This window comes from Amblyomma maculatum, chromosome 6, assembly GCF_055883805.1.
Source record: "Amblyomma maculatum isolate TAMU_Amacu chromosome 6, ASM5588380v1, whole genome shotgun sequence".
Classification (NCBI taxonomy): Eukaryota; Metazoa; Arthropoda; class Arachnida; order Ixodida; family Ixodidae; genus Amblyomma; species Amblyomma maculatum.
The window spans coordinates 56,430,784-56,454,908 of NC_139349.1; positions in this window are offsets into that span (position 1 = coordinate 56,430,784).

A 24,125-nucleotide genomic window follows, 5' to 3' on the forward strand; every position below is an offset into this window, starting at 1 on the left:
TTCACCAGCTCTGCAAAAAATACCCCTGTCCTGTGCGTATACACTGGATTCGCGGCCATGGTCATGATCTACATAATATCAATGTGGACAAAATGGCACACCTTGACACATCAGACATCCCGCCACCTTCCCCTTTTCCCCCAGATCCGTTCCTGTCCCATGTTTCCGAGAAAGAATCTTTGCGTACCCTCTCCCCCGTAATCTCACTCGGAAGGAGGCGGTATCTGTGCGCTGGATTCGGGCAGGAGTGGCTCTGACCCCTTCTGTGCGTCATCGGTGGCGTGACGAATACGTTCAAGTGACCGAAAATTGTCCGCATCGGGGTGCTTCAGCGGAATTGTGCGACGTGAGACATCTATTGTGGACCTGACATCAGTGAGACAGTGCTACCTACGCAAAGTAGGCCTGCGGTGGGACCTTGACCACCTTGACTGTGACTACAAGAAGTGGGCTCTAAACAATCAGTTTATCGGCAGCTTATGCGATTATTTAAGGGAGACCTGTTTGCACTGCTTCTTCTAGCTTCCTCCTACTCCCCGCTCTCTTTTCACTATGCCTGATGACAAACTTCTAGAATAAAAAAAAAAAAAGATTAACGTCATCATCGAGATGTGAATGGGAAAAAAATATAAATTACGACATCTTGCCGGTCATGCCGATGGTACCTTGCAGGTGAGGGTACCTTGCAGGTCACGTCGCCTCGTTCATCAAGAGCTACCAGCATTATGCGTGAAATATGCGTGTATATGTGAGGCAATAAATATCGTTTAAAAAAAAAGCTCGGTTTGAACGAAGAGAACAGACTTCTCGCCGCCCACTGGCTTTGCCCACAATGGGACTAGGAAGGCACTTTGACGCCCACGCTATGTCAGCGACCGCACCTAAAGCATGCACCAGGGGGTGATAAAGTCGTCGAGGTTCGTCGAAGTTCTCCTTCGGGTCGCTTTCGCTCACCTTTCGGTTCACGTTCGTGTACTTCTTTTGATTCACTTTCACGCACCTCGAGCTCAGCGCCTTTTTCTCCCCGAGTTCTGCTTCTAAGGTCACCGGCACTGTCAACAGGGTGTGACGAATGAGTTTTATAGTTACTCATTTTTCCTAATCACATTCTGACCAATGTCTGCAGCATGCCATCAATCTACTCAGAGGGAATATTTTTACCAGTCGATTTTTACTTAAATGCGGTTAAAAAAAGTAAACTAATTCCCTATACAACTGTAATGCAAAAGCTCGGCACACTCAAATCTTGGTAGGTAACAACCATATATATGCCACAGGACTGAAAGAAAATCGGAGGGGAGAAAGAGAGGGTCGCACAGAAATATGTAACGAGGAAACAATCACTACAAATTTCAGTTCCTGTTAGTAAACAACATACCGTTAATACACTTGTGAAAGTGCAAAACAGAACTGCACAGTGTGAAGCACAACAATGACGTGCCGTCGTGTGCTTCGAATAATCGTGTATCTGGCCATGTATTGTTCCGTTCTTTCACGCCACTATTTATTTAACTCCTCCCCAGAACTCGGCTTCTTTCCCGGACGAATATACGTCCAAGTCAGACATGCTGCAAACTGGTGTGGGTCTTGGTCGAGCGCGACCGCTAAAGAATGCTGCAAAAGTGAACCACAAGCTTCACGGTATGACTATACGAGTTCCTTCACAATACAATAAATGTTTACGGGGAGATTGCTTGGAAGAACTGTTCGTCATCTGCTTTTCTTTCCTGTATTTATTCTGACGTCCTTTATCCTTTCTCGACGTTCCTTTAGAAATAGATATATACAACACCCTATTTCGCCCTCGAAAGCTCCTAATATATATTTCACCATGGAGATACATCGAGGTTTGTCTGAGCGGTTGTTTGGCGCGTTTCCATTCGCGAGACACGCGAGGACGTGCACTTTTCGGCTACGTCGCGGACCGGTAGTGGCAGCCACTACCGTTACACGACGTTGACATTGATCGATGAAAAACTGCCTCCACCCATGTGAGACCAGGCGCACTGCGGCGCCAACAAATTCCCGTTGGTTTTCTGACGGCATCTCACTCCCGCGCGACCACCCTAGGTCGCGAACCCTGACACCACGCAGATCACTTACAGGCTGACAACCTGTCCCCCAGCTCCCTCCCTTTCTCTTCCCCTGTTTCCGACTGCCTTTTGTATTTGCAGGGGATCGCATAATACAGCAGGGCGAGGGAAGGCTTCTAATTTTTGGTGAGTTACTTTATATTTCCTTTTCCGCTGTATATATTTGCGCTTCAAAACTTTTAATTCCCTTTAATCCCGCGGACACACAGGGAGTTCACAGGAGTAATTTATCAAAAGCGTCGCGCTAACGCAAACGAATTACTTTCAAAATTTTCCAATTATTTATTAGTGGTTGGAACAGACGAAAGATATATTATGCTCCCGTTTTTACTGTGCCAGTCATATTATGTACGGCACTTATTATGATTAACTGCTCGCTATACCAGGTAAACTGCGGTATGAAGTTAAAAGAAAGATCTGAAAGCGCAATCTCTGCTTTTAACTAAATTATTTTGCCAAAAAGTACTGTATTGATTTATAAAACCCCGTTAATTATAGCAGATTTGGAACAAACAAGCACCAGCTGTCTGTGCTTGTTTCTGCCACCCTAAGCTTTCTGTCTTGTATCTGCAACTGCAGATACAAGACAGAAACCCTAGGGCAACATCTCAACCTCTGTTAAATAGCCTCATAACTTGGAAAGGACGGCGCGCTTCTAAGCTATTCGACGGAGCAGCTTTCAAATAGGGAAATAAAAACACTTGACAGGACTATAGAGAAAGAAAGCTCAGGAGATAAGCCTGACAAATGAAAGCACGGAATGCTACTAAGTGCGGAGGATAGAAAGCTTTGCTAGCAGGTGCACGAATACGGCGATCAATACGAAGGTTATGAAGAAGAAACGCGATAGCAGCTAAGGCATGCATACACCACAGAGGCAGTTCAAAGAGACTCATGTGTATAGAAGTCTTACAAAGGTCATTAATCCTCGTCCCTCTTATATTGCGGCTTATCTGTGCCTAGATAAACGATATACGCCCAAGCGATCCTTGTACGGGCTAAGGATATTAACGTTAGAAGCACTTGAATAAGATTCTTAAATAAAATGTGTAAAAACTAAAGGAAAAAAGTGTAAACGGCCGGTTGTTTTCTTGTGGCATAGCCATTGCTGTTTCTCGCTTAATTGGCGCGAACGTCTAAAAGGAACGAACTCGAGATGGAAAGCTTCGCAGACTCGGTAGTGGTACAGAAGCTTATGTTTGCCCTTATTCATTCAAGTGTGTTCCAAGATTCGGCAATTGTAGACAATATTCGGCAACCGGTTAACAAGCCAGCGCCAGAAGAAAACTGCAGGGATTTGGGAGGTCTTTCGAGATTGCAGTAGCATCAATCGTACCAGGAGTTTTGCGACAAGTGAGAGATAAAAAGCGGCGAACTCCGTAACGCATGCTTCTCTTAACGATCGACTCCTCAACCGTACAACGACACCAATAGTAAAATAGAGAATACAAAGCAACGTTAAACAGTGCGATAAATTTTAGAGCGAAGGCTCTTCTCCGTTCCGTGCCAGTTCTGTGGCTGCCTTGGCCTTGGTTTGATCTTGTGGAACCTAGCATAGCAACCAACTTGGAGTAAAGTGCTTAGGCTTAGTTGTGAGTCAGCGCTTGTACTGTGGCTTTCTTGTATCTTGTCCCTTGTCTTCGTGTTCGCGCTGTTTATATTAATAATGAACTAGCATAGCAACATTTGTGCTCCCTATTCTTGACGTGTCCTCATCAGACCAGCACAGCAGCAGCATGCTAAAGTCACATGAAAAAAAAAAAAAAATAAAGAACCGTCGAAGAGGAGCGGATTCCACCCCAACTGTTCCACGATGCGGGAAGAGAGTACTCAATCTCGTGGCTATCGCCGCAGCCGATTTCTCCACGCATTTTTCACCACTCTCTCGCGCTGTGGCGTTGCATGTCATCGTCCTAATCATAAACTTCGAAACGTAAAGCAAACGCTCGAGGCGATAGGTCTACGTGCTTTCTCTCGTCTATGGGTTTAATTACTTCAAAACACTGCCACTATTCTAGTGGATGATGATGTCACATTACTTCACACTTTCCCGCCTTTCGTCGCCAAAACCAATTCCTCAAAATAATGCGGTGAGCATTTCTACAGCAGCAAGCAGCAACCGAGATTTTACTACAGCATTGATAATATAGCGACTCATACTTAGCATAACCCAATGGATTTCTCACATTTCAAACGAAAAAGTTTTCACAAATAAAATTAAATGATTTCTGGGATTGACACTGCCCATACTATAATGAGGTACTGAATACGAATTCTGAAACCATGTATGCGCATGCATACATGGAATTTGTGGAATATGGCAGCGACGACTAAACTTCGGGAGTGCTCACAGAAACCAAAATATATAACGAAACCATGCTTCTGTCAGCTCAGCTACAGAAGGTCAAATGTCCACATATGAGAAAGCACGTCCTGCCGACGAAACGTGAGGTTTTCCTTTCAACGTCAACTTTATTTGTGCACACCGGAAGACAGAGTCACGGTAGACTGGAAAACCTGGGCCTCACTGACGTGAGCCATTTGTTCTTCACTCAGAAGTCAAATTATCCGAAAAGATTCCTTATCTTTGAATGAAAAATGTCCTACTTATGTTGCGCACTTACTGAACCACAGGAGTTCTCTGTAGTTAGAGTCCACTTCACTATTCCGAGTACTACAACCGCATATAAGGGGTGACTGATACGAAGACTGAAACGTACGCCGCCTGTTACAAAATTCAAATGTAACAGACCCTGGAAGGCCTGAAATAACGACGGCACATACACATGGCAGGGGAGCTCCAGCTGTTGGAGCTCTAGACACGACCATCGAAGGAGGAGGAGCAGCCGAAGCCAAAGAAGACAGGAACCTAATCGTAAACGTCTGCAGCGAGTTAGACCCGAGTGTCGCTATGACATGGACAGGGCACGTTGATATGGTCTCTTTTACGTGGTCCATTGTCTTCGCAGTATTTTGCTTCAACTGCCGCTGTAATTCACTGCGGCCAAATAGAATCCAATACTGCTAGGCCTCTGGCTGCTGGACTACAGCAACGTGAGGCCTGTTTTTGAAAGCGGTAAAAGTTCTCGCTACGTTTATCGGCATTTGTCGTATTTTTCTAGAACATGAATTGCGTAGGCTCGTAAAGCCCAAGCAGAAGAGGCAGCCAAGTGGGCACCATCACACAAGCAAACGTTTTCGCGCCACTGCGAAAATTCATATCTACCGTGGCGTGGCTCGCATGCACATCTCAAGCCCGATTTATGGGCTTTGCCGTTGTGCCCACATATCTAGCTGCTCTGGCACTGAAGGGGCTGAGAGGGAAGATTATCCACACGGAAAACCAATATTCACACTTCTGTCCCTGAAGGACACGATGTTTCTTGAAACAACGTGGCTATGACTCATGCTGGAAGGATTTTGCACTGTCGACTACTTTGCCGTATCGATGGACGGCAATCACGCCTTTGGATGAGAGATTCTGCAGCAAACGTGATGAGATAAGTCTACAGTCGACAGCCTGACAAAGTCTCTGCCAGTTAAGGTGGTATTTATTTTATTTAAGGAATACTGCTGGCATATTACATGCCCAAGAAGGAGAGGTCGTTTACATCAGATGTCATGTAGTTTGAAAACAATAAAACAAATAATTTTACACAACGATGAGCTGATAACACAATGAAAGTAGAACATATGACACTTCAGTTGGGAGGTGATAAAAACGGCAAGTCAATCGGTAGGGCGTTCCAGTCTGCGATTGTTTGTGGAAAAAAGAATTTGTACATAGGGCAAATATAGGTGATAAGGCAAGACAGTGCTTATGGCGAGAGGGTCTGGAGGAATCTTTTTTCAGGTAGGTTTCAGGTTTAATGTCAAGTCTGGAAAAATATAACGATTGAAGGAAGGCTAGACGGTCTTTCTTTCTCGTTTCATTTAGTGGCTCAAGGTCGGCAAGAAGAATCATAGATGAAGGTGAGTCACGGCGTCTGTATCGATTAAAAATAAAACTGGCTGCTGAGCGTTGAATATTCTCAAGTTTTTGGGTGTCATTTGAGGTATAAGTGTCCCATGCGACACAGGCATAATCAAATGTGGGTCTGATATATGCTTTGTATGCCTCAAGTTTTAATGGGCTTGGGCACTCGCCCATGCGATGTTCTAAAAAACCCAGCTTTTTACGTGCTGTAAAGCATATATACTGCCAATGTGCTTTGTCCATTTTAGTCTGGAAGTAATCGTTACGCCTAAGTATTTATATTCATTTACCTGCCTGACTAGGTTTCTGTTTATTTTACACTGAAATTCAAGTTTATGGATTTTATTTGTAATGCTAAGTACAACAGTTTTCTCAAAGCTAATGGCCATCGCCCATTCATTGCACCATCGTTCCAAAAATTGCAAATTTTCGTTTAAATTTATTTGATCATGAACGGATTTAATATCTTAAAATTATACAGCCATCGGAAAATAATCTAATCGGAACTTGATTTCAGTGCTTCGACCAGATAATTTATATAAAGATTAAACAGTGTAGGCCCTAAAACCGATCCTTGCGGAACGCCAGAAAGGACATCTAATAAACAAGAGTTAACACCATCAACAGTAACGAACTATTTGCGCTTTGTGAGATAAAAAGATATCCAACGTACAATTTCACTAGGCACACAAATCATTTGCATTTTAGTGATCAGCTCATTATGAGGCACTCTATCGAAGGCGTTTGAGTAATCTAGGAAAACAATGTCAACTTGTCCTCCAATATCTATGATTTTAGAAATTTCATAGATTGTTGTAACTAGCTGTGTAGCTGTGGAAAAGCCTCGTCGGAAGCCGTGTTGTGCGTTGGTTAACATTTCATTCCGTTCCAGAAATTTATTTAGTTGAGTAACCAGTATGTGTTCTAAGAGTTTGCAAACGGTAGATGTTAATGAGATAGGACGTTAATTATTGACGTCTAAAGTACAACCCTTCTTAAATACCGGAACGACCCTTGAAACTTTCCAATCATCGGGTACGGTAGCAGTCTCTATGGATTGTTCATAGAGTATTACTAAATATGGTGCTAAAAATTCAGCGTACGTCTTGAGAAATGAATTTGAAATGTCATCCGGTCCTGATGCTTTCTTAGGATCAAGACGCATAAGTATGTTTAAAACACCTTCTCTGGTTACATTGAAATCAACTTCACTTGGACTACCTTGAGTGGCATTGCTTATCTCATCGTGTTTGGAAAATACACTTTGGAAATAGCGACTGAAAGCATTTGCTATCTAATTTTTATCCGTGACAGTGCGGTTATCCAGAAATATTTTGTCGAGCTCTGAATTATCTTTACGGGAAAGAAACTGCCTGTTACGAAACGTCCAAGTGTTTCCGTAAAGTAACGGTTCCTACTTTCGCGCAATTTAGTGGCTAGGGTTGACTTAAGGTGCACAATAAATGCGGAGCTGGCAGATTTATTTCTACGAAACCGTCTAAGTTTACGTTTTAAATGGATTATTTCTCTGGAAATCCAAGGATTAGTCCTGGCAACCTTCTTTCGCTTGTTGGGGATGAAGTTTCGCATACAGTAATGGCAAATGGACCAGAAATGTCTCCAGAGTGTGTTAATGGCAGTGGAGTGAAATGCGTTCAAGGAATCTTCGAAGTAATGGACAATGCTACATGGTCAGCCAAAGCGAAGTTTTTACAGTGACGTATTTTTCTGGGGTAGGTTTTGAAAATCTTGGAAGAAGGCAACTAAAAGATACCAGCTTATGGTCCGATATTCCCTCATGTATACCTGTATTATAGTTGTGTATGCTATTTTAACAAAAACCTAAATCTAGAATAGACTCCCCAGTTAGAGTTACACGTATAGGTGAATGGACTGTCTGGGTTAGGTCAAACCCAAGGAGCATGTCAAACAGAGCCTCGGTGCTTTCAACATCACTGGTTCCTGTAGCCATTGTATCCCAGTTAACGTGCGGAAGATTGAAATCTCCGGCGATTACAAAACTACGTTTTTTGAAAGCACTTAGGTGATCATGCAGACAGTGCACAAAATCAGAGTGCGCGCCAGGTTTTCTATATACAGCAATAACAATGATAGGATTTCCAAAGAAATCGACTTCACAAATGACACTTTCGTGATCATCACCAATATCAGGCATCACGCGCGAAGAAATTCTACTCTTAACCAAAATAGCAACCCCACCTACCCTTGACCCTCGATCGTTACGGCAGCAAGTGTACGATGGCGGAAAAATTGCGATATCAGGAATGACAGAGTGCAGCCATGTCTCGCTTATAATAACAATATGAGGATCGTTAGATAAGATATGCTCGATTGGTTCTTGCTTATTGCATATGCTTTGTGCATTCAAGCAGATTATACGAAGGAGATTATTTTCAGAAACGACGTTGTCATCATGATGTCAGTTTTTTTGGAGATCATCTTCGCCGCGCAGCCGTATTCGAAAGCTTTTTTCTTCGTCCCAAATGTATACTTCGTCCTTTATCACCAGTTTATCGTTAACTAACTTAGGTTTCGTTCCAGGCTGTTCATCTGCTTTTGTGGACTGCCATAACTTTTTTCCTTCTTTGCTGCGTGGCATATGAATAATTGTGTGAAACAGATATGCAGGCATCCTTCAGCTTATGGCAGTTTTAAAGATGGCCGGTTTTTCGTTGTTATTGTACACTCGGAAAATTATTGGCAGATGTCTGTTATTATGTGCCCTGCCAATCCGATGAATGCGTTCTACTGTAGTAACCGATACCCCAAGTTTCTCATAACATATTTCTTTAATTACGATTTCTTCTTAGTCTGACCGAGTTTCATTAGGCAATTCCCGGATCCCAAACACCACAACGTTGTTTCTTCGAGCACGGTCCTCGTAATCTACCAGTTTTTTTTCCTGTTCCGCTAGTTTTTTTTCCAGGTGCAGCACAGTACCTTCATGCGTTCTAATATGTTCCTCGTTCGCTTTTGATAGCTTCAGAACATCATCTAGTTTAGACAGTTTTTAGTTTATCTAAGAGTCTCATCCCGAGCACTATTAGAAGCTTTCAATTCTTTCAATTCTGCCAAGATATTCTTTGGTGTTTCGTCTTGGTTAGGGCCTGGATTGGTTTCTACGTCCCCAAACAACTGTAAGAGAAGAGTAGACCAGCAACCAGCAATAATATCAAACCACTTTTGAGGGCACGGCAGAATCACAATCCCATAGCAGCTCGTCTTAATAGAAGCATAGGAAGCGTAATAAACAAACCTGCACAGCCAGCCAAGCGTGGTTAGACATGATATCCCGCCGGACGCTGCCGTGCCCTCTGAGGTTGATGGGGAAAGTAGGCGCCTTTATAGCGTTGTCCGATGACGTCAACGCAGTAGGAAGCCAGAGATGGCATCCATGGTGACCCCTGCAGTCTATTGCCTCGCTGACGTTGACGGAATAATAGTCATAAGATGAACGCTTCCCCTGGCTTTAAGGTACGCAGATCCACGGCGCATATCCGGTTAGTCCGATGCCGTAAGGACTTTGTAAATGCGTCAGAAACACCACCTGCACAGCCAGCCAAGCGTGGTTAGACATGATATCCCGCCGGACGCTGCCGTGCCCTTAATTCGCACACTCGATGGTTGGTGAAAGAGATGCACCTAAGTAGATTCTATATGCCCTACTTGTTAGCTGACTTGCACAGGATTCCACTTCTGGACGAACTGTCGCACATCAGAGATCCGTATAAAGCATAACGTGTTGTATGAAGGACTGCCTATACACTTTCTCCGGTTCTTCAACCGAATAACCCCTCAATCGGCAGGAATGAAAGTGATAGGAACCTTTTAAGACGAAAGCCTTTCTATGCTTATGGAACGAAATCTCGTGCGCGATAGTTGTAAGCGGTATCTGTGCGTGGGATCCGAGCATCGGTTCTGTGTGTTGATGTGTCACTTGTCAATCATCCCGATGACGTCATCAAAAATTAAAATCGTATCTCCACCGGGCTTCGAACCTCCACCCCTGTGATCCCCAGCCGAGGGCTTTAACCAATTACGCCACGCCTGGGATCATGAAACGCACCTCATGGTTCTCCTTGTCTACCGTGAGGATGATTGTAGCGATGACAATGAGACTACAATTAGTGATAATGACAATGATGACGGCAGCAATGATAATGACGGTGCATTTAGCTTATAATGATAGCAAACGTGATTCACCGTGTGCACCAGCAGAGCTCCCAATTTTGCATTTCTGCAGTGTAGATTCCATAGTGATCTCCGAATTTATTGACACTACTGCGAAAAAATTTGGATCGGAGACTGAACAAGATAGACCGACTTCGTGCCTCTGAGCAAGAGAACGCTACGTTTGTGTCCTTTTCTGCTACGTCCTGGTACTTTGCGCTGTTTCGTCTAAACAGACTTAATCGTAAATCCCTGCTCGGGAGTCTATGTCGACATTAAGCCTTCGTGCAGCACCAAATCACCCTGAAACAGGAGTAGGCCCTGTCTACATAACAAAACTTCGGACAAATTAGCGCAACACGGAGTAGAAGGAAGGCTAAGCAGTAGAGCGAGCAGACACGCCTCTCGTGAGACATGCACGAGGAATATAAATGAGGCTATCGCGTGCTGCCGGAGTTCAACGCTTTCGTGTCCACTTCAAAAATGCTTGTGCTATAACAGGCTCTGTATGAGTGGAAGTAAAGCGGAACGATTTGCTAAGTTTTCCGAGTAGAAATGTCAAACAAGGGTTTGCCATGAATGGTACGTTATCAAAACTCCCCTAGGTGCAGCACATACTAAAGCAAAAAATATTTACGCGTGCCAGCGTCAGAGCCCGATGCTTGCATAAGAATCTGATCACCAAAAGGGGGTGAGGGAGGAAGCCGGTAGACTTTAATCGATAGCGAAGCCAGTCTTTAGCACCTACGTCGGCGCAGCCTTCTTAGCTGTATGACTGCACATAAGGGGCTCTTCTTGAGTAAACATTCTCTCAGTCTCGCGGAAGTGGCTTGAAGCCCATCTCCGAGCACTTGACATATGATTGACGAAGGCACCGCTGTTTGAAAGCCCCGAGTATTTTCCTTCTATACGGAAGCAACTCATCGATACGCCCAATGTATACACTCTGTGGATACTCGGTGCCTTCGTGTGTCGGGTGCTCATCCCAGTGTCCGCGGGCTGTGGAAGCCGCATTTCTATAAAGGCGAAATGCAAATCCACCTCGTGTGTTTTGTGACGTCAGCGCCATTTGATTTCAGGTGGCCTGATTTAATCCAGATCTCTTCATTACGCCATTCTCAAAAGGACATGTGCCGTTTTGGGACGTTAAACATCCCACGCCGTGTAATCACCATCGTCACTATCATCAGACTGTCTACACCCCATTGCCGGGGAGAGGTTTGTCCTATATGCCTATATGCCTGCAACCCCATAATTCCCGCAACCCTGATAATTCCATCCGCCCACCTAACTTTCTGTCACTGCCTTCTACACCTGCCTTCCCTTAGAATCCAGCCTATCCTTCAATTTTATCGTTTTATTTTACACCCCTGCGAAGGAGTTTTACATGATGGGCGCGGATTCAGTACAGATAAGTTATTCAATAAAATCCTTGATATGGCAGTGCTTTAGAATGTTAACAGCACCAGCAGGAAAGTCCTTCAAGTTCTTGGCCCAATTTACGAAAAATGTAGGAAGATGGGTACACACTCTTGTCATAAAGAAGGCGACATGAATGAAGATGTGCTGTACAACAGCAAGGTTAAAGGGGGGACATATAGGAGTAGTCAGAAGAAATACGCGCAGCACGATTTTGGACAGACCCTAGAAACACATAGTATACTCTAATATTGCAAAATGTCTTCTGCTTAGGAACTTTTCCCCCTAAAGAGCATGGTTTCCGCCGGAGATTTTTGACACTCAGTCTGCCTGTTTCATTAAAGACATATTATCTCCAGCCTCGATACTAACACTGCGGTCGATGCCTTTTGTTGGGTTTCAAAGCAGCGTTCAGTAAAGGACCCCGCAAACGTCTTCTTCTAAAGCTTTCATCACTGCCTTAGAGAAATTAAATTGTCGATTGGATACGCGAGTGTATAATCAATATCACTAATTAGCTCACGCTAACAATGTTTCTTCCCTCTCGTCCTTCGCTATTTCAGAAGTGTCATAAGCGACAGTTCACGGTCCTTTTCCTTCTATTCTTGATTAATATTATTGATCTTCCTAGTAACAATCTTCTGAAATATCCGTCTATCGCAATATTATCAACATAAGTTAGTGCACTGCTTCGGACCATGATGACATCCAAACTTAGTGTGATAACTAACTGACATCTCTAAATACTAAAAGAAAATCATCTCTTATTTCTACCGCAGGCAACCCGATTCAAAAATACATCTTTTCTTGTTCTGACATCAGCTTTGTAACCACGTGCAAACACATTGGTATTAGCTTATCGACCGATCTTTTATAGACCAATAACATAACAAAACAACCCAACAAAGCTGAACACGTTCTCGACCATCCCATTTTCCGATATTTCGTTGAACCTACCATTCATTTACCGCCATTACCTAGGTAGGAGTTTCGGATAACGCACGCCTTTGCAAGTTGATGTCTAACAATTATTTAGTGTGCTAGAAATTTTAGAGGAGGAGGGACTAATCAAGGGTCACGACGGAGATGAAGGAAGATGGGATAGTCGAGAACGCGTTTAGCTTTGTTGGGTTGTTTCGTTAGGTAATCGGTCTATGAAAGATTGGTCCATAAGCTAATGCCCAAGTATTTACACTTGGTTACACAGCTGACGTTAAAACAAGAAAGAATGTATTTTTGAATCGGGTTGAAATGTATGCGATTGAAATAAGAGCTGGGTTTGAATTGTGGGATTTGACGTCCCAAAGTAGCTCAGGCTATGAGAGACGCCGTAGTGGAGGACTCCGGAAATTGCGACCACCTGAGATTCTTTAACGCGTACTGACATCGCACAGCATAGGGGCGCCTTGCTTTTCGCCTCCATCGAAAAGCAGTCGCCGAGGCCGGGATTCGATCCCGCATCCTTGGGAACAGTAGTCGAGCGCTGTAACCACTATGCCACCCCGACGGGGTGGAAATAAGAGCTGTGTTTCTGTTTGTATTTGAAGACGTCAGCTAGTTATCACACTAGGTTTGGATTTGATAATGGTCGGGCAGCAGTGGATTAACTTATGTTGCTGATATGGCGATGGACAGATATTTAAGAAGATTGGTAATAGGAAGATCATTAATATGAATTAAGAATAGACGGAAGGGGACCGTGAACTGTCACTTGTGGCACTTCTCAAGTAACGAAGGTCGAGAGGGAAGAGACATTGTTAGCCTGAGCTAATTAGTGATATTGGCTATACACTGGCGTATGCAATCGGAAATTAGATCTCTAAGGGGCAAGGATGAAAGCTTTAGTAAAGACATTTTCGGGGTGCTTTATTGAACGCTTCTTTGAAGTCCAAGAATAAGGCATCGGCCGGGGTGTTAGCATCGAGGCTCGAGATCATATGCCTTTAATGAAGAGGCAGACTGAGTGTCACACAAAAATCCCCGCCAGAACCCATGCCCTTTGAAGGCCACGCCTTCCGGTGTAAGGGTTCGGGAACCACGGCTCACCCATCAAGTGGCACAAGTTACAACAAGAGGCGAAGTTTATTCACTGAAAAAAAAAAATAAATAAATAAAGCGCCCGCCGCCTCCGTGTGACTATCGAAAGAAAAGCACAAACACGGCCGTAGAGAATCTTGTGAAGCATAGAATAATAGGGCTCATGCACCTGGACAAGCACTTACACCGCTGGCAGTCCAAATATTCCACGCACATGGTCCTTCGCCGAAACCAAAAGTCCCCCTCCCCCCCCCCCCCCCTCCCCCCACGCGCTTGCTCAGCGTGCGTTTATAAAGCCCGGTTTACGCCCCCCCCCCCCCCCCCCTCAGTTGTTTGTGCGCATGAGCGGCGTGCGCTGACTTGTTAAGCGCGCGTTGGCCGGGCGGCCTACAGCAAAATACATTTTGCAATGTTAGAGTATTTTATTTGGTCATATTTAACAAATATGCCCCCGAGGTGAGGCTAAAGGAGGAAGGCAAATCAACCTTGTTAACGGTACAGGATGGTAGTTACCCAAAGAAAACACGTCACCCTTTTTTCGGGTCTGGAATGACCTTCCCCCCGTTCCAGTCGTGTGGAATGACACCAGATGAGAACGACTGCTGAGAGACATGCGACAGTATGACGCTAGTATGTTTGTTTAGTACACGGCTGAACGCTGAGGGCTGAACCCTGTTTACAAAGCTGCAGGACAGAGATCCGTTTCATCCATGAGAACATATATTGGATCCGTCTATGAATCAAACGAGGGTCCCTGCGAATATTGCAACCCACTGTCGTGAAAACGCCTCCCCTGAATTCTAATTGCACTTGTTTGTTTGTTTATTTTTTAGCATGTGAAATGAGTGTCAGGTTACACACCAAACACATGTTCTACACGGTATGAAAGTTTAATGCCATGACTTCGGGCACTGCAGTAACCGGCTGAAACAGTGGCCGCACTTAAGGCAAGTGATTTGTTATAGTTTCGGAACGGCCATGAGGCAAACAATTTTTCCCGCGTACTTTTGTGTAGTTATCAGCGGCAGAAAGATTGATGATTTTGTGTTTTTGTTTCTTTCGTTTTTGGGGACCACGCTTTGGAACTTTCTTTTTTACTTTCAAGGTTGCCACTACCATTAGAATTTCTTTTTACTTTACATAACACCAAAGAAAACTTTCAGAGCCAAAGAGTCCACATCTTAAGAACTATGATTTCTAAAGCGCTCAAAATAGATGTAAAAAAAAAAAAAACACGAATAAAGCTAAGGAAAAAGCCAATGAGAAAACTTTACAGCTGTTCACGCCAAAACTCTCGAGGCGTTCATGGTTGCTCAAACGAGCAGGCAACTTTTCTTCAAACACCGCCAGGCTCAAAAATAGTTGCCTGAAGCAACAAACAATCGAACTCAGAGACGTGTAATGCGGAGGGCAAGGGAGCGCTCTGTCGTTACGAACGGAAATTGCCGCCCAAGACGCGCGAAGACACGTCTGCGGCGAAACAAATCAAACATCGGGGGCTCCCTGGTGGGCTGAACTGGAAAGTACAAACAGCGCCTCGAAGAGTTCGGAATTTTTTTTTCTCTGTCCCGTTTTGTACGTCTGTTTTATTACATATTTCATTTTTCGTGTTTTTAAACTGAGCCGCCTTCCCGAAAGAAATAAAGCCATGCAGAGAACGTGTTTGCTTGGTGAGCTTGACTTGTTTTCAGTTTAAATTACGGACACACGTTTCTGTGTACGAGTGTGGCAGAAACAAAATGGAAATGACGACCGAGAGACAACCCACTCTTCCGTCGCTGCCTTAGGTCCATGTAGTGCGGACGTGCGTTTGGGACGCCAAAGTTCATGCTTGTGTGCGAATGCAAAGATTGCAGTCGCGAAGACACAGCCTTTGTCAAAAATACACGGCCCAAGAGGTTCGCTCTAAGCCCTGGAACAGTGCTCCTGGAAGCAATACTGCAATATATTGGCACGAGGGAAGAGTGAGGACGTGATTTGTCATCTACGAGATTTTGAACGCCGTAGATGTCATCTCGCCCTTTTACCCAAGCCTGTACGCGCAGATTCAGTGGCTGATCCTTTATCGCTCATCCGCTTGTCATGACGTTCGCTGATGGGAGAGAAGGTGATGCAAAGGCCGTGTTAAAATCTCGGTGGTGTCGGCTCGAGGCACCATCTCTACGTCGTCCGACTGCCGATTAAGATTTCATATATGCTCTACTGTATGTACAGCGAGCGACACAGCGGCGGTGAAATGCGTCACAAAATACACACACAAAGCAATCCCATCAAATTACCTCATGAAATTTCGCTATCAGTGCTCCTCAGGCGCGTAAGGGTTTCTTTATCATTACAAAGGTTTTCAAAGAAACGCCACGATAGAGGCGGACACTGATAACGGTCTGCGTTTTGACATGCCTGCTCCCGATAATATCTGCTCCCGAAAATATACTTGGCCGTGATGTGAAGAATATGGTCTGGCGCTGCATGTGGTATTCTGACTGAGAATGTCGTATCAATGACTTAGCTGCCATACTGGCTTTCTCACAGTTTCTGATTTCTATTCTTCTCGGTAATGCCATTATATATGAAAATAAGGAGCAGATTGGGGATAAACGAAAGATTTATTGAAAAATTCAGTTGCTTCAGTTTATGAGCCCTTATGTTTAAGGGCTTCACTTCGTTGAGCTTCCCAACGGGCCCGTAGGATGAAGGTCCATATTTCCTCCGGATTATCGCTGTCCAGAAGCCCCTCCTACCGCTCAAAAGACGTCTCTTGCATCTGCAGATTGTTTGGTTTGGCTCCATATTTCCATAAAAGGTGAAAGATAGTGGGTCAAGCCAGGGGCTAGAAGTATGTGTCGACATTTATTGATGAGTGTATGAGATGCCAACTATGGGGGTTTGGATGTATGTTCTGTATCTCATCAGGAAACAATATTTGGTAGGTCTAATTCCTTATGAAGGTTGGGGGAAGTGTCTTCGCTTAAAACACTGACTTTCAATGCGGTCGTTCTACGTGGTCGGTAGAGGAATAAAAGTAACCATGATGCAACACAAGTACGCATTGGAGAAAAATGTATACAGCGGATTGGAACGATATGTCATACTTCATTTTTATAGTGTTTCTTTAGCAAATACGATATTTTCACTCTATCATTTATCTTCTTTGTGGAATTTAACGGAGCAATAAAAATGCTGTTTATAATCCCTTCTAGGAAAAATAATTCCGGAGATAGAGTTTAATGGTGCAAGGGCAGCTGGAGTGAAGGGATGCCCTGGTTTTTGTATATAGATTTGAATGCGAAGAAGTGAAGGGCACAATTTCGTTAAGCGATTCGATACAAAGAAATCGAATACTTGGCAAAGCGAAGCATAGCACCCAATAGCAAGACCTGGAATACTCGGATTTAACGGGATAATACCGCCCACAAGCAATATACAAGGCAGACGCTCAAACCACTGTAGGCAATAACGCAATGCTAAAACCGGCAGATTTTTATCGCAGCCACCATCACCGCCCTAAGCACCCAAGTAAAATGTAAAATAATGGCTTTCCGAGAAATATGGAGCTTTCAGTGATAAGAGACCCGAATTGCATCCTAAAACATTATTATTTTTTAACAGTGCTTAAAATAGTCAGCGGTTAACAAAATAAGACGTATACGCGTAACAGTATACATATAGGTTTTCATTATAAGTGCCCGATCCCGAAACTGCTTTGTTAGAACGCCGTAAAATTGAATAATGGTAACAGGCTTTTTCGTATGATTGAATTTACTCTGGCCTTGATGCTTACCGAAAATGCTCGTGCGAATGGTAGTGAGCGACGATTCGATGTAGGTTGTTTTAAACTTTGCACCAGAGGTGCGCCTACTTCAGATACGGTATATTGCGGAGTTTACTTGCGCTATACCCGTCAACAGGCGCCCACGAGAAAAAGTGAAGCTTTATAGAAGTGAGTTCAAATATTTACTACGTTTTTACCCTTTCGGCCCTGGTGGCGTCAATTGACGCCACAAGTAAAAATTCCCCTTGGCGCTTCGAAAGCGAAACCAAACCCGGCAATGTTTTTCCCGAGATAATCTTCAGGAATCCCTACTGCCATCGACACGAGCGTTCACGTTATGTTTTCAGGCTGACGGCGACAAAGAAGAAGACTCTCCGGCCAAAGCATGGCACGCGACGGGGCAGGTAAGCTCGCACTTTCAAATATTATAACTTAGTAATTATTCAAATGCACGCGTTCCTATTTTTATATGTAGTTTTTAACGGTTAGCTAAGTGCAGGAGTGCTTGAACTGGATTAGCTGAGTGCGTTGTTTTTTCGTAGCGCCCTTTTTTCTCTATGTGCGATTTTGACGCCATGAGGGCTCAGCGGTTGCAAAAGGCGCCCATTGAGTTACGACGGCCGCGGCGTTTCAGGTTGGCTATTTCTGTATTCTCGCAGATTCCTCAATCCCGGCGGCGCTGTTTTATTCCTGTCATCGAACTCAGTCCAGCAGGCTCCAAGCCGCTACAGATAAGCTGTTTGAGCAGCTAGATAATGGAAATTTGTCGGATGTAAACGGCGAATGCGAGAACGAGGACGACGCTGCCGAGGTTCCTGAGACCGATCCAGCGCCAACGGACGATGAGAGCGAGTGTTCTGATGACGAGTGTGGTCTCGTAATGTCCACTGGATGGAAAATGACACCATTTCAGGAACCAGATGCGACATTTCGAGGGGAAGTTCATGATGTGCCCGAATTAGACGGAGAAGTGCTATCGCCATATCACTATTTCAGAAGATATGTTCTGAAAAGCGTCTTTCTCGAACTTGTGGATAAAACAAACCAATACTCGGTGTTTCAGGAGGGAATCTCAGTGAAAACTGACGAAGAAGAGATAAGGCGGCTTGTGGCACTTCATCTAACAATGGGTGTCTTGCGCTATCCAAGGTTGAGACTCTACTGGAAGTCTAGCATGACATCTGGTCTTGTAGCGTCAGTCGGCCTGTCACGGAACCGCTTCGAAAAACTCCGGAACAACCTGCATATCGTTGACGCTAACACTCCCAGCAAGACAGACCGCCTTTAGAAGGTGACGCCCCTGCTGGATGCTTTTCAGAAACGGTGCAATGAGCTCATTTCAGAGGAGCGGCTTTGCATTGACGAGCAGATTGTGCCCTTCAAGGGCCGTCTGGACATCAAGCAGTACATAAAAGGAAAGCCAAACCCTTGGGGCGTGAAAATATTTATGCTCTGTGTCGAATCCGGCCTTATTTATAACTTCCTGCCATACCAAAGGTCGACAACGGCCCTGTCCGACGACCTAAAGTCTAACTTTGGCATCACAGGTGCAATTGTTATGACAATGGCTCAGCGCATTCCATCTGGTGTGGGGTACAAGTTGTTTTTTGACAATTATTTTACTTTTTTGCCTCTGCTACGTGAAATGCGGAAGAAAAAAATATTTGCTGCTGGAACAATAGGATCTAAAAGATGTGAGAAGTGTCCCTTGATGAGCGAGAAAGATCTCAAGAAAAAAGGGCGTGGCTCATCGGATTGCCTTGTGAGTGGGGACGGAAAGGTGGCCGTAACGAAGTGGCAGGATAACAGGTCGGTGACCTTGGCATCCAACTTTCTTGCTGTAAATGTTGAAGACACCGCTAGACGATGGAGCAAAACAGAGAAGTGTTTTGTGGACATCAGACGACCAGCTGTAGTCGGTGCATACAACCGCAGCATGGGTGGCGTCGACAAAACAGATTTCCTTGTGGCGCTTTACCGTACAACCATCCGGTCAAGGAAGTGGACCCTTAGGATGATATTCCACTTCATGAATCTGGCGGTAGTGAACGCCTGACTTGAATACCGGAAAGAAGCGGACAGGCAGTTTATCCCGTCAAAAAAACAGCTTGACTTACTCGATTTCACCTTGAACGTCATTGAAGCGCTTTCAGCAGCTGAGAGTAAACCTTTGACTCCGAAGAGAGGAAGACCCTCAGCGTCCCCTCTGCAGCCTGCAAAACAGGCTAGGTTCACAGAAAACAGGCTTGTTCAAGATGTCAGGTTTGATCAGATCGGACATTGGCCCATTCATGACGAATCAAGGGAGCAACGATGCAAAATGGAGCACTGCGCTGGAAAATCGCGCATCCAGTGTGGCAAATGCAAGGTCCACTTGTGCCTTTCAAAGTCTAGGAACTGCTTCAAAGTGTTTCACACTCGATACTAAAGAAATTGTGATTTCTTAGCGCTTCGTGGAACCCTCAGAATAAAGCATCGAAAATTTTCATTTTACAACCCTTGAGCCCTGATGTCCTATTTCGACGCCACATCGCTAACTCGGTAACTATTTTCACTACAAGGTTGAAACATTCTGAGGACGTTATTTAACTAATATAAACGCGAAAAAACGAGATAAAAAAATCTGCAGTCGAAATAAAAATTCCGGGCCGAAAGGCCCTGAATTCCAGCAGATATATACAAGATGGAACTGGTTAACAGGGAAATCTTCCCTCTTCGGCAAAACTGAAGATGCAGAACATCAAAACCTGACCAAGAACGATGAAATGGTCTCCGGGGCTTGGGTTGAAGCCCTTGAAGTCTAGCCCTCATTGCCACGAACGTAAACATGACATCTTTAACGGAACTAAACCTGGTCTCCACAAAACACACACCAGTTAGAAAATTATAAAATTGATCACAAAAATACCAAAGCTACAGAGAGATTGCTTCGGCTACAGAATCACGTACACCCTGGTGGGCTTGCCTCTACCGTCGGTAATGTGATTGAAACCTTCTCTAACTGGGTGAGAGAAAAGTAAGCGTCCCGTGCTACTTCCATTCTACAGTACAATCTGCGACTCTAGCGCTAGCGTAGTTAAATCAAATGAATAGCATTGTTTCCCACGGCAGACCGCCGCCACCTCGCACATCCCGCTCTCCCAAAACTTAAGTCCGTGACCTCTCACTTAGCGGCGGCGCGAATAAAAGACCCTCGGTCAAGAGGTCTAGGCTGCGCGCACCACTCGCCGCGTGCGCGTCCCTTTTGTTCGGTGTTCCCTACCACCCTTCCCCCGGAACCGGACAAATCTGCCTGTCTGGGCGCGGCTGTTTCGTATACAGATGTTTCACCTGCGACGGCGTGGTCGTGTGGGCTTGTGTAGGCCGGTGCGTACAAAGCCGCCTAATCTCCCACTTTGGGCACTCATTGACTGTCAGCGGGCTCGTCACACTAATGGCTTACCGTGGTTCGTCCGGCGTTTCGCCGGCGCCTTTCTTCCAACCTCCATTTATGCGACAAGAAAAACTACCACGAGGAACTGGATGCATAGCCACTTATTATTGCGGGCCTCCCGTGCTAATCCGTTGTGTCCGTCGGTACTTTACAGGTCGCCTGATTTAGATTGTAGATTTGGGAAATCCTGCCTCCAGAAGCCTGTCAGTCAGTCTGGCGTAAAAGCTTTGTCTCATATGAACATACTAAGACGAAAACAGAGGCATTGCGAATTAGACTCTATGTTCCCAAGTGCCGTGAAAATGGCATCTTACTGTTTGAAAACAATAAAGTAATAATATCAAATATAATTTGCATAATAATATATCACCTCCAGCAAACCTCTTCATCGCTGTCCTGTAAAACTAACAAAAAGAACGCAAACAATGGGTTTGGATTTAGAATAAACGATAGAAAAACGAGCATATTATCTCAAGCGTAAAGCACCGAAACGCTACTCTAATTAAACCACATTTCAAGAAATGGGATCGAATAAAATTAAGAAAGAAAATAGAAAAGCAACGCACTTTCTGATGTACGCGACGAAAAATGAAACCGTAATATAAACAACTCCTAATAGTAACTTAAACTGTTGCTTGTTATTATGGGGTCGCACATATATTGCGGTCATCTCATCATTGAGTCAGCTTCAAGACGTACCTATTCGACTAACCCCCTTTAACTGCTGCATCGCAATCAGTGCTCCTTTTTATGATGGGTTCCTTATGTTGCCAAAGTTGCGTTAACTAGCGCTTACATTAAGTTTGTTAATTTCTAGCTGGCAGCATAACAATACCATAACATAATAACAATACTCTACTTAGCTTTACGGTGTCGCAGATTTCTCACGTTGATATTACTAGGTGTTGTGGATTTGATCTCCTGTTTCTGGAAATCGAAGTGAATTACAGAAGCCAAATCATTATGATTATAAACAGCGCGAAAACGAAGACAAAGGACAAGATACAAGAAAGCCACAGTACAAGCGCTGACTCACAACTATGCCTAAGCCCTTTACTCCAAGGCCCAGAAAAAACAAACATGAAGAAAACAAAACAGTCACGTGAAACAACCCCTGGGTTCACCTGCTGTCTTCGTGTTCGCGCTGTTTATAATCATAATGAATAAGTACCAACTCGCCCAACAAAGTATCTTGGTAACAGAAGCCAATCTTTGGATCGTTTCCTGTAACCATAGAACTCACTACCAACATTCATAAACTCATCCCGTTCGACGTACAGATTATAATTACGCGGCTGAAAAGCGTTTTCTTTAGTGATCAAAAGTTTCCCCTTTTTTAAGACCGTATTTACTGTATATACTGCTCATCGCTTGCATCATTTCCGACATTTTTGAATTCTTTAGCGCCTTGATTGGTTTTGAATTTTATTTTCAACAGCCACATGTTCCAGTGCTTCTAGATTTGTTTATTTTATCAGTGCGTTAGACATTTGCCATGCATGCACGCGTATTATAACTTTCACTTGACGGCAGGAGGTTCCCTATCGCATGTCCATAAATTCATTTTTTAATCAAACCTGAATGCGAACTTACCGAGCCTATTGTTACTGCGCATACCAATTTTATCACTCAGTGCTACTTCAGAGCATCTTCATCATCCTCGTCATCATCGGTCGAAGCAGCAACCTGCTCATCTCAATAAGAGCTAAGTTGTGTTTGCTGCAAGACAGAGTCATTACGGGCGATTTTTAAACTGTTCCCCAGCACAGGCCGCCCTTATTTCTTGAAGCCCAGTTTAACATAAGGTTTGCACTTTAGAATGAGTTGGTTAATTTGAATGCTCCGCCTTCTAGAATACGGGTCCGCGAGCCATGGTCTCGCCCGACGAGTGAAAAACCAAGTCTTTCTTAAAAACACCGGCTTATTCCGGATCAACAGAAAAGTATTAAATAAAGAGAAACAACATTGGACAAAACTGCGCAGAAAACATCTCGTCGAGGTGCACGACAATGGACTATCAAGAATAAAACGGAACGAGGGTCAGGGCTTCACCACGGCAACACAAAACACTCTGCGTTAACGTTAACGACGGTACAAAAACATTGCTTCTCGCGTGGCAGCAACTCACGAAAATACTCCTAAGTCATTCTTGTAGGCACTGCTTCCGTCTTCGTCTGGCAGGACCCCGCTTTGTCGTCCGTGTACAGCCTCGTCCACTTCTAGCTAGAACACGGTCACTGCTTTTAAAGCAACATTGCGTCCGACCCGGCCACGCAGTAATCTAAAGTGGCTGGCCATGTGAAGCAGCACATCCGTGTCTCTGTGTGCTTGCATCGCTTTGCATCGATATCTGCCTGCGTCAGATACAATGTTGCTTTAAAAGCAGTGACCCTGTTCTAGCTAGAAGTGGACGACCCTGTACATCCCGCCGGCCTGTGACGCTCACTGGCCGCCCTTCGCTGGCCGGCCGCCCGGCGAAAAGCACCGAGCCTTGCTTCCGACGCGCTTATCTACCCTCGGTATCACGCCGATAACATGCCGCCCCCGCTCCAGGCAGCTCGCTAATACGTACTCGCTCTGCCCGGGAAAACACCAACACAAACAGGAAAGAGCGCGCGCGATTTGAAACACTAAAAGGGGCTGCGGGGCCCCGCAAAATGTATGGCTCAAAATATCGCCACAAAAAAATAAATTACAGTAGGCTGGATAAAACAAGCTCTGGTATTTGTTTCGTTTCTTCTGCTGCCTCGTGTTCGGTGTGGTCTTACCTATGTTCGGCATGTGTCCGAGTTTACGACACATTCTTCCCTCAGGAGTTGCCCGTAAGGGATGAGGTACTTAAATACAGAACAAATAGAAATGCAGAATATAAATTAACCTAATATTCCCGGAAAGGGTATTAGCGCACCATCTTAAAAAAAATATCGCTTCTTTGAAAGTTGGCATTCCCATCAATATTATTTTTACGTGACATGCTATATTCAAATGCCTGATGTTCTGACTAGTTAGCCAGAAATCACTTTACTCTGTTTAATGGAGGGAGTGTGCGGTCACGATAACTTCAAAAGCATGCAGGCGATAAATATCGGCTTTAGGACAGCCCGTTTTCTTTTGCCAGGTGTTGCGGTGAGATAGAGAATGCGTCTCTAACAAACCCTCGCCGATGTAATAATTTGAATCGTCAAGCTGTTTCAAAACTTCATA